Source organism: Tauraco erythrolophus, chromosome 8 (genome assembly GCF_009769465.1).
Source record: "Tauraco erythrolophus isolate bTauEry1 chromosome 8, bTauEry1.pri, whole genome shotgun sequence".
Lineage (NCBI taxonomy): Eukaryota > Metazoa > Chordata > Aves > Musophagiformes > Musophagidae > Tauraco > Tauraco erythrolophus.
This window is the reverse complement of record NC_141472.1, coordinates 14502583-14514766: the sequence shown is the minus strand read 5'-3', so window position 1 is coordinate 14514766 and position 12184 is coordinate 14502583. Positions and strand designations below refer to the sequence as shown.

General features: G+C 37.4%; 1 protein-coding gene across 1 annotated transcript in view; it reads right to left on the bottom strand.

Annotated features, from left to right (window-relative positions):
• BMPR2 (bone morphogenetic protein receptor type 2) overlaps positions 1 to 12184 on the bottom strand; it is a 103968-nt gene that overhangs the window by 76373 nt on the left and 15411 nt on the right. The gene's annotated exons all lie outside the window — the stretch shown is intronic.

Here is a 12184-nt window from a genome sequence, read left to right as displayed (position 1 = left end):
GCAGAACATAAACACATTCTTAACTTTGTGCTTTACATTAAGGATTTGTTAATTTTCCATTCCATGCGCCCCAAGGAATTATGATTTTGAACCTGATAATATTTAGCAGGATTGCAGTAGATCGTTACTACAGTGATAAAGCAGGTAGTCTGTTTTACATCACTTTTTTCTATCTCACACTAATATCTCTAAAATCATAGAGCTGTCTAGCAACAAGTAAGTTTGTATCGGTCCCGTATTTTCTTCATAAATGCAAATAACTTCACTAAAATCTCAAGTTCTTAAGCTATTACTTGCGGATTCTTCTGTGTGTAATGCTTACAGCTTATCCAAATGTGATGTAAAACCACAGAGCAACAGCTTGTGTCCATAAGGCAGCTATCACTTTACCAAATAATCCAGAAAAGGAGCAGCAGAAGAAATGGGAGAGGGAAAAAAAAGTAGTCACAATCAACTCTTCAGCAGGAACTCTTTAAATTATAAATAGATTTAAGTATAAACTTATATAAAATAGTACTGACCACTTGATTTAAACAAGCAGTTTTTTAGAACAGCAACAATATTAGCTTTTTTCATCGCCTATTACTCTAAAATACATCAAATATGATTCAGTAGTAGAGCCAGAAACATTCGTCAGAGCTCTGCCAGTTTGCTTTCTAAATGTCTCCCATCTCTTACTATCTCTCCCACTTTATTCTAGAAGTCCTTCAAAAGCAATCTGTCTGCAGTATACTTATTAGCAAATAATTCTGCACATCATTTAAATACGTGTAATATTTACATTTTCTTATTATCTTAAATAACTGAAGGCTCATAAAATCAAAAAGTTTAAAAAGCCTTTACCCTCCTGCTGCCAAGGATTAGCATATTTAAGCATTCTAAGGAGGCCCCTATAAAACAAAAAAGAAGGGCTGGGAAGCACCACAAAGCAACACTTCTCAAGTAGAAATGGGTCCTTTAAAATAAAACAAAAGAAAAAAACTACACTTACACATTCCCACCACTTGCTCTTTATCCAGTGACAGAAACAGAGTTTAAAAAAAAAAAAAAAAAAAGAAAGAAAGAAAGAAAGAAAGAAATCACTGCAGGAATTCAAAAGATGATAACAAAAGTCAGTGTATCACACACAACCAGCTCAAATTTATTCAGTTCCTTTTTCCCTGCAGAAAAGGTCTGCCCCAAAGTTCACTAAAAAGCACAATATAGTCAAGCCCTAAACGAGCCTCCTTCTCCTATAAATCAAGGAAACTACCAATGGGAATAAAGGATGGAAGAAAGAAATTTCTCTCTTTATACAAGAAGTTAGCAAAACATCAACCCTTAAGCAAACCTTTTAATTAAGGGAATGCAATTTTAAATTGTTTAATATGGTTTTTCCACATTAGTTGTGAACTACCAACTCTCTCATGCTCCATGGACCACTTGTGGTTAGACAAAGATTTTTTCTGATCAGCTGCTCAATAACTCTAGATAGCCCTGTTAGTCAGTTATCCAGGAAAATTTCTCTCCTCCTCCCCCAGGGCCATTACATTGTCTCTTAAACCAAACTGAAGTGGGATCAGCACCATTTTGCCTTTTCACCTCCCCTACTTACTGCTGTTTCTCTGGTGTCAGGGCTGACACTCACGAAATGGCACAGTGAACCAATCCAGAGAGGCAATCTGGGGAAAAACCAAACTGATGGAGCAGGGGGAGGAGAGTTGTAAAAAGTCAGCTCTCTAAAGGGTCTCACTGCACACCGATGCGTTGGTGCCAGCAGAGGAGAGCGCACACGGCTAACTGGCTAGCAGGGCATACCAGACGCGGGTGGAAGTCAAGAAAGGTCGTCCCTGGCAGCTCAAGGTTTAGATCAACTTCAGCTGCCACAGAACTGCACTCCACGCTTCACTGCTTCCTTCAAAAGCAAATCAAGCATGTAAGAAATCTACAAATTCAAACAAACCAATAGTTTGGATTCAACGGCCAGATCACTGAAACAGCAATTTGTGCCCACCAAAGGCCGACTGGAGGAGTGTTAGAGTGAATCGTCATCACCAGCCGATTGTTTCAGTATCCCACTGTGTGATACCATCCACACTTCCAAGATTTAAAACCAAGAACTTTTTCATAGGGAAATTACTTTTAAAATCATTGACTTGGTTGTCACAGTGGTTTTATGGGAATTTTACAGAAGTTTAAGCTGTAACCTTGTCCTATATTGCGTAATTACAGTATAGAATTGTACGAAGAAGAGTAAACTACTAAACCTTCACAGAGTAAATTCCACAGCCCTTCATTCTTCGACCTCTGTGAAGCTGAAAGGCAACACCACCTATTTCACAGCAATCCATTACTAAGTGGTCCACCAATAGATGAAGAAATTCCAAATTTCCTCTTAAATGAGAAATAGGAAGAACCTGCTGTGTTCCTGATATCACTTCAGGACAAAAATCTTCACTTGGCTCAATTCTTTTGAAGTGCTTTAATGCATTTTTGATAGCTCAGTGAATGGACTTGTGGGTAGTCAATTTGCATATATTTTGATAGACTATGCAAAGAGGATCTCTGAAGATTCCTTTAAATAAACTACAGAGAAAACATTCATTATTTCAGTAACTATGAATGACAGAAGCTGTCCCAGAGAAATTAGACATCCATACACTCGCTGCATTAAAATTTAATTGGATTATTCACTAGCAATGTGATTTCCTTCCTGAAAATCATTTTACTCTCATCTCTGACCTAGAAGCCTCTAGAAATCCCTAGAAGCCAAGCAAAAAGTAGAGAAATTTACCGTAATTATGTGTTGGAAAACAAAAATTTAGGGGGGGGGAAGGGGACAACACCAAACTCACACCAAAATAACGAAAAATATCTGGATTGTTGGGCAACAATCGCTCAAGTCAAAGAGAAAAATCTGCGATGGGCCTGCTAGTCACAGGTGCCTGGATTCTCCCCAAATCTTCTAACTCGCCAGTTTTGGCCTTTTCAAACTTCCTATCCCAATATAGTTTCCTGCATGTAATTACTTCGCACAGACATTTCTGAGCCATTTTGTAGCAGTAAATCTGTTACTTGCTTCTTTGTGCTGACCCTGAGTAAGTTCACTCCTAATGACTTGGACAAATACCAGCGAACTTTGGAATTCCAAGTGTTGCCAATAATCAGACTTGCCCTTCCTTATACACAAGCATCCACAAAATTCAAGACCACTTGTGCTGTAGTCCAATGCAAACATCTCAGGTCTTCCTCTAAGATAAGGTAAAGGCACTGTGAAGGGGAAGAGTTTCAGAGAGCTGATGTATAAAGACAGATTACGAAGCAAGACAATTGCACTGTATCACAACAAAATGACCTCAAATTAGTTTTATGAGAATGAACTTTGACAATAATGAAAGATAAAAAGGTGTTTGATCACTCAGAACATCTTTTCAATCTACTTAATGTAAATGGTTACTAAAATATGAAAAAGTAAGCAAGCAAATACTTCAGCTTGGAAAGCAGATGAATATATCTGCAGATGAAGGAAACTCAGATTTGAAGATTAGCTGTTACAGGACAAATACACAGCAACTGATGCACTTTTTTCTGCAAGTCATAAAAATTTGTATCCTATGAACTCAGCTAGTTAATCACACAGATCTTGCATTACCAAGCATTTCTTTTATCTGCTTACACCTTCTAAGCTATTTTGCACATCATATAAATCCTAATTTATTCTACAAAATTCTACAGTAAATTTCACATTTGAAATCGTCAGTTATAACATTATGATATTCTACATTGTTACAATCATTCATCTCATATTCAGAAGAATCATGCTTTACAGACATAAATTATGTCCACCAGTCTGGTGCATGTTTTAAGGGCTGAGTTTAGGTAGCCAGCTGTGAAACTTTGGTCCAAGAACATGAAAGAAGAAATATAATGCATTCTGCAGCAGAGGGAAGTGTCACAAGCTCTTTAAATTTAAAATGGGATATAGATGTGTGTTATTAAGGAACCTAGCCATTTGCAGAATCTAAATACATACACAGATGCCATTTCAACATTTAACAGCCCTGAAGATCCTGAATAAATACAGCGATCAGGCAGAGCTAAACTTCCTTCTCAGAATAATTGCCAGTAACATGGAAAATTTGAAAGTACAGTACAAAAGCGCTGCACACTCCCACTATTTAACAAGTGCTGGAGGTGACCCACAGCAGGAACCCTCATGAGCTGCTGTAACTCATCAGTCTGGCAGAAAATGAGGTCAGTAGACCCACAAACACATAACTTAAATTTCTGCAAGGTTAGTGACTTAAAGGTGCTTAACGAGGGGTTCCAGATGAGTACAAGGGAGACAACGGAATACATAGCTAGGAGCAGGAGAGAAGCTGGAAGAAAGAGATATCTTAATATTGACTGTTGCTGTAGAGGGATGACTAAATCATCAGCTCCAAGAACTGCAGTCTCCTGCCTGGTTCCTGAAGACCCTTGCCAGAATGCGACAGAGAACTGGGGACAAGTGAGAAAAGAACTGTAAGCTCTTCTGCCTCTCCCTACCTCAAAGGGCACCTACTGACCAAACCTCAACTATCATTACTTGCAGACATGTCCTAAAAAAAAGCAACCCCGTGCAAAAACCAAATTCTGTATTCATGGTTACATATTTATGTGGCATCTTTAAAACCACATTATATACTATCTCCATAGAGAAATTATTTCTATTTGCCTTGAAATGAAAAAAGTGGAGGGGAAGCAAGAGAGAAATGTGTTTCTGGATAAAACTGATCTACCTAAAAGAAGTGCAGCTAGAATGGTGTATTAAACCTTCTGGAATAAAACAACAGACTCTCTCATGGGCTACTTCGTTTTCAAAGGTAACAATGAACCTGTTCTACCAACACAAACTGCTCACTAAAAAAAAAGAACACCAAAAAACCCAAAAAACGGTATGAATGATGAAAGCGTAACACCATTTGCAAATCGCAATGCTAGCATTGACCCTGGGCAAGCATCATTCTGCATCAAGTTAACGACAAGTAAAAATTAACCTTTGCTTCCAGTTAGCTGGCTAGCTTAGCTTACGTACCAGTCCTCAAGTCTTCACTTCGCCCTACCTGCTACCAGAGCATCGGAAACAGAGGTTACATTTCTCAGTCACCAAAATGCACAGATTCTGTCCCACCAGATGACTATCTATAGCTGAAAGGATTTAAAGTATTTTCTAGCTATGATATTGTATTTATTCAATGAACACTGCTCAGTTGCACTGTTAGGAATGACAAAGAGAGGTAATTCATTACGAAAGGGTAAGTTACACAGAATTGTTCAAAAATTGACTATCTAGACTTATCTAAAACATGAGCCATGATAAGTCAGAAAAAAATAATATTATTTCTTTCAGTGGTATATATTAGCTCTGAAATCAACTGTTTCCTGTGGGATAATGGTTTGCTTTTAATGAAATCATGAAGAAATCACAGTAAATAGTTATGAATGAGAAAGACAAGGCAAGATATCTATTACTGTTCATGAAGAGTATTTAGAGAGGTCCAGAAGATTTTGTCTGCATGCTTCGGTAGCCATTTTAGTGAGAGGGAAGGAAAAAAAAAAATCTACCTTTAAAATTAATTTCTCAGCTTCACAAAACTTTTGAAAATGTATCATACCCATAATTACCATAAACCCTGTAAAAATAGGAAATAAATTATAGTAATAAATACTGTTAAATATTTGATCTTAATTGATTAACCTCAATTGCACATCTAAAAACTTTCACAGAGTGTTTTTAAAGATGTACTGACATAACCTAAAGCCAGTAAAGATAATACTAGATGATAAATTGAAGTTTGGGTAATTGAATATTTGAAAGCAGCAAGAACACATGAGATAATGAAATTCAAGTTCGTTTGAAATTTCCCTTAAAATACAGTTGTTTCTGCTGGGTTTTTCCTTTATACTCATCCAAGACAGCTAGCTAACTCTGCCCTGTGCTCTGTTCAGACAATGATATGGATTGAACAGGGTCCTGGCAGCCCTACATAATCCATGCATGACCGTCTCAACAGACCTTTTTAATCTGCTAACAACTTTGTTCTCAGTCAGGCTTTTGCCTGGGGTGTGGAGAGTGGGAGCAGGTTCGGAAGTGAAGAGGGAGGACTGTAGTTTTGTTGCTGTTGTTGTTTTAAATATAGTATTTCAGCCATACCAAGAGTGGTTAGCATACCCAGTTTCTAAACAAGCTTGACTTGAACTGAAGTGACCTTGCCTCCACAGCTTTGCTAATACTACTTGAGAAGAGAATCTGTGAATCTCTTCCAAGTTCTTGATAAGCAAAACCACAGTAGCAATTATTAGAAGATGTTATGACAATCACACATTTTAGTCACCTTATAGACAAAACTAGAAAGCTCTACAAGCTTCCAGGGCTGCAGTATCAGATTATGAAGACAAACCCGGCCAGCACTTTAGAGAACCCGATCTGGCCTTCTGGCTGGCTGCCACAAAATCTGTACTTCATTTAAATTCTGCTCTGATTCTGCTCTCTATTGTTCAGTTGCTTTAGGGAGCGTTCACCTCACAAGGAGGGCACTTCCCCCAATCTAGGCCTGCCTCTGTAAATAATTTACTGGTTACATGATTTCATCACAAACAGTGACTGGAACTGCAGCATTGGGGAATTTAAAACATGAGTGTCAAAAGGCCCATTTACTGGAATCCCCCCCAACAGCCAGAGCCCCATCCGTGGCCCTTTGGCAATGTATGGCAGACCTGGCACAGGTCTCTGCTTGCTGCGGGAACCACCTCGTATGTTTCATCAAGATGGGGATGAAACTCCCCTCCAAGAAGGGTAACTACTTCAACACAGCCACTGTAAGCTTCAAAGGGAGTATACGGACAAAACAAGGAGACGGGGCACTCTACACCAATTCCCCCTGCCATGTCTTTGAGCCAGTCTCTTGTATTCCTTTTAAGATTCATCACATTTCATGCCCAGTGAAAACAGTCACAAGTCAATTAAGAAACAACAAACCTCTTGCTGGTTCCCCTAGAAACTAAATTGCCTCATACAGGATCTTAAAAATATGGAGGGGGCAAGGAGGTACCTCATCCACAGCAGCCAGCTGCAACACTTCACCTGCATAAGCCAGTAAAAACTGTACCATTGTTTTCACAAGACTAAAGATGACAAGAAAACTTTTACTCCTTCTGTAAAGGCCTTTAGAACAATCTTTCATATGTAAAACTAGTTGTCAGACACAGTTCGTGTCACTGGGGAAGTCCCAGAGAGAGGGAACACAAAAATCTCTCTACACAGGGGTGTAAGGTTTTGTTATTTGAAAGCATGACTGTAAAACTCAAAGCACGTGCAGCTCTGAAGAAGTTTATGCTCTGCATGAAGATGTGTAACTAGTGAATGGATCCATTAAAAACAGTCATCTGAACACAAGTCCTTCTGCTTTACAGAGCAGAAAGCAAGACAGAGCAGTCACTACAATACTGTCCTCCACAGCCCGCAACTTCTTTGAGAAGCATCAGAAGTGGGGACGAGCTGCAGAATAGCAGTGATGTGAATTCTCCATCATTAGATAACAGACTGCTTGCTTATCGTCTTTAAAAAAATTTTGCTAGGAGTTACAGATTTCTCCCTGCAAACTTGATGAAATTATTTTACTATTTTATTTTATTATTTGTTCATAACGTTACAAAACAAATTCAAGCAGAAACAAAGTTTTCATCAAATTACACAACCATGGAAGACATGATGGCAACACAGGTCAAAGAGGTTATATATATTTGCATTAACACACTATGTCTGATTTATCATGACTTAGTTTTGTTAAACCGAACACCACCAAAAGCATTCCTGTTCTAGTTTATCTTCACATTATTTCAGCTCAGTATGTTCATATACATAACCTGAAATTCAAGTTTTAGGACCTCTTCTAAATTAATTGCATTGTTAGCCATCTTTTCAATGTTAGCCAGTTAAGGACAGCATTGAGGGGCAGTTGGGCTGACATTATTTATATTTACTTACTTTTAATTTAAATTGAGAGAGAAGGGAATAATTACATTTATTATAACCAAGCCTGGAACTCTGCCTCTAATTAAGGATCTGACACATCTTAGGAGAACTCTATTTTCGGTTGCTTAAGATATTTGCCAGACTATCAGTGTGGCCACAGATTTCATACAGCAAGTGTTTTTCTACTATTTTACTTAGAAGTGAAAAACAGATTCTGTTAAAATGACGCTGTCATACCTGAGAATAAGACTAGAAAAAATAGCTTGTGAAGTCCATATCAAAATACATTTTTTTAAGTATTCTGTTGACAAATTCTAAAACTGGAAGAAGCTGAATTTTTAAGATGTGGCAGACGGGCTGCCTCATACCAAGGGTGTGGCTTTTGGTCAGTTTGTGGCTAGCTCTTTTTTTCTTTTGGGGAAGTGGAAGGGGAATAGAGGGAGGATTGCTCATTTTATTGACAAAGTACCAAAATTATAGGCCTCTGAAAAACTTCAGAAGTTGTTGTTAGTTTGGAAACTCAATTTTTCACAGACCAGCAGCACTGAACGTGCTCTACAGTCTCTCTAGGACACTGGATTGTTGCACATGATGCTTCCATAGGCAGGTAAAAATGTGCTCAGCCGCTTTATGAATGAGCTGAGGTGAACTTACCTTCAGTTCCTCCTCCAGCAGCCAAGCATCTACTCTGGTATAACTGGAACTAAAAGCACAACTCTCTCCTAAGCTCCTTGCTCTTGCCAGGAAAGCACACAAAATGGGAAGAAACCAAAACACTAAGAGTGCTAATATGTGAAAAGCAGAGAGAAGACAGAACACAGGCCAGTGGAGAAAGCAGCAGTGGTGCCACTGCTCAGAGAAGCAGACAAAAGCAAAAAAGGTCAAAACCAAATGAAAAGATCAAAAGCCAGGGAGAAGATACAACTGAAGCAGAGAAAAGAGAGATTGGAAACGCTTATAGTCTCCACTAAAGAGCAACTCTGCCTTGTAGAAGCAGGTTTTTTTTTTTTACCTCCAATCCTATTTTTGCTCACCCTTTAGGTACCAGGCATTTATTCTATGATTCTGGTCACAATGGTGTGGTTAGAAAAAAAATATTATCGTAGCAAGAAACAGTAGGAAATAAACTGCTAGGTTCAAAGCATACAGCAAGAGATTTTTTAATGACATCTTGTTTTCAATATATAAAGCTTTTTGGTTTGGGGTTAGGTTTGGGTTTTTTGTTGTTTTTTGTTTTAATTAATTGCTTCCATATCCTTATTGCAGGCAGCTCTCATCAGGGTATCGAGATGCAAGACAGCCTGTAAGACTGATTTTTCAGTCTTTTCTCTCTTAGGCTCTTTCCTGGAAATCAGTTCAGTCAAATCTCAAAATTTTAAAAATATCATAAAATGCTCCTCTAATTCATCCAAATATACTGGTAAGATATGAAATGTGGCATAAGGAGAATCAGCATCACAGAAGAAGGTGCAACATTTCAAGCAAGAAAGTCTCTGCAAACATATACAGACTTGAAAGTTTCTAGCAGCGCACATTTATGGAATTAATCTCCCAAGACAAGCAACAATTTTCAAATTGAAACTAAAGTATCTTCTTACCCCACAGGATGAAATCATTTGGGCAGAACTGGGGATACAGGAGTTATATGGTGGCTACAGGATGAGTCAACAAGTGCAGAACTCAAGCAGCATTCAACCAAAGACAACCAAAGATGATTTGTGGCAAGCCACTCTTTATGCCTCCATTCCTCATCAGAAAAATAAATGAATATGTTAACACAACCCTATTTTACCAGAATATATTTCCTGCCTGTTATCTGGCACTCAGAATAACACATACTAAGAACTCTATTATTCTTTAGAATTTGTGAAGATAGCAGAAGCAGGGAATATTTGTTGTATAGAAAACAAAAGTTTACTGACATTTTGTTACAGACAGTGCCCATCCCTGGCAAGGGTTAATCTTTCACATGAGAAAGGACAACAGAGTCCTAATGTTTAACTGAACTGAGAGATTCCAATACTTCAAATGTCTGGTTTTAAGAGACAATTCAGCCACTTCTACAGCTGGTTTGTATTTGTATTCAGTAGTATTTAGAGAATTACATCAACAAACAAAAATGGTAAGATACAACATATTTTTAATTAATATATTGGTTCTCTGCAGAGTCTTCAGTGTTCGGTACCAAACAAAACTACATATGAGGGAAACAGAACCAAGAGAAAGAACATGTTCATACTATGTCAGAGACAGGTAATTATGCACAAATTGTCGGCATGTGTCAGGCTAACATCAAAAGACAACTACTTTAGGCACAAAACAATTCCCTTCTGCCCCACCTCTTCCGACTAACTCAAATTTGATTTTATATTTTTTTATATGCTTGAAGAGGTCTTTTATTACATAGATCTTGCGAAGAGGATTCATTCTTCACATCAGTCTAGTGCCTAGAGCTTCAGCCATAGAGGAAAATTAGGAAGGAAAAGAGTTTATCTCCAATTATGTTATTAGCGTTCTTTCACCTCACTGGCATTTCTTGTACTTCCAAGCAGTAAATTACTGCATTAACTTTATCTTTTAGAGATCTCTTATCTTTTCATCTATAAACCAATACTATAGCATACGTTCTCTTTTTTCATCCACTATCCATCTGTATGTCACAACAGATTTCAATACTTGTAATTCTAATGTACTTTTTTATTAATACAGTTTGAAATCTGCACCTAGTTTCTTCCATAGTAAAGAAACTATAGTTCAATGTCCATGGTCCATTCCTAATGGTTTTAACATAGCAATAGTGTAAGGTTTGGCAACTAGCATATTTTAATTCAGGAATTTAATAACACTACATCCTCCTTTTTGGAACTTGGATGTGAAAAGTTCCAACTCTCTAAAGATGACTTAAAATGTTGTCTCCTATTTCCAAAGTCACTAATTTTAAGACCATAATCATCCTGCTCTCTGTCAGACAATGAGCCTTAAGAAAACTTACAAAGTTCACTATTAGCAAAACTAACAGCTGTTACAAACAGAAAGGGAATGGAATCATCAGTTGATGATTCAGTTTCAGTATCCAGATTCAATAATCAGTTGATTACAAGAAAAAAAGAGCCACAACTACCTTAAAGTTTCATATATATATATATGTATATATAGCTTAAAATTCACCAAACTGCACTGAGAAATTAGTAAGAACTGAGTAAACCCATATAATCCACTTTTATTGATTCTCAGATAGCAGTCCACTGGATTCTCTCACATTAAACTCACTACTTGAGACGTGAAAAATGAATAGCTTCAGGAAAGGTTAACAGAAAATGCTCTTAGGGTTTCATATGGTCGTTCAAATGTCCTTTGTGTCTAGGAATGTCTCAAAATCTACAGGGAAGGAAGGGCTCAGAGTACTTTTATGTATACTAGTATTAAACATTAAAACAGTCCAGAAACATAACTGGATAACACCAAGGCTCAAATTACCTCTTCTCTCTCTTACACAGGCAGAACAGGCACTTGGAAACATATGACAGAAGAGAGAAAAAAAGTGAAAACACACAAAGGAAATAAGGGTAATGAAATTTCAGAAACATGCTCACGTGTCTACGCTTTGGGTTTTTATTGCAAGTGAAAACAAAGATATAGACTGTCAAAAGAAAAAGGGGAAAAAAGGTTACATAGGCAATGTTCTGCTTTACTGCTGCTTCTAAATGCAGTGAATGCATAACAGAGTACGGACACTTGGATTTGCTAATTTAGAAATAGATACAGCTTGAGATTAGAAATCCACTTTCATCTAAAATAAGGAATATCCACCATGTGCTTATCAAATAAGCACCACATTTCTGATGAATCATTAAAAGATATTAAAAGATACTTGGGCAATTGTACACTACCAAAAAAAAAACTGTTTAGTCATTTGTTCAGCTGTCTTAGGTGTTTATTAAACTTCACAGTAGCAACTCAATCAAACAGACAAAGATGAGTGGATGCTACAAAACAACAGATATTTGGAATCTGTGGCCCAACTAGGGTAACAAGTCAAAGAAACTGAGAAGTCAGAAATGACTATAAAAAATTCAGTTTAACTAAGCAGGTAAAACACTCCAAAATATATTTCAAATGAGAATGTTTTTTCCTTTGAACTATTTGTGTAGAATTGAAACAGAGTAGTTAATAATGGCAAGAAATTAA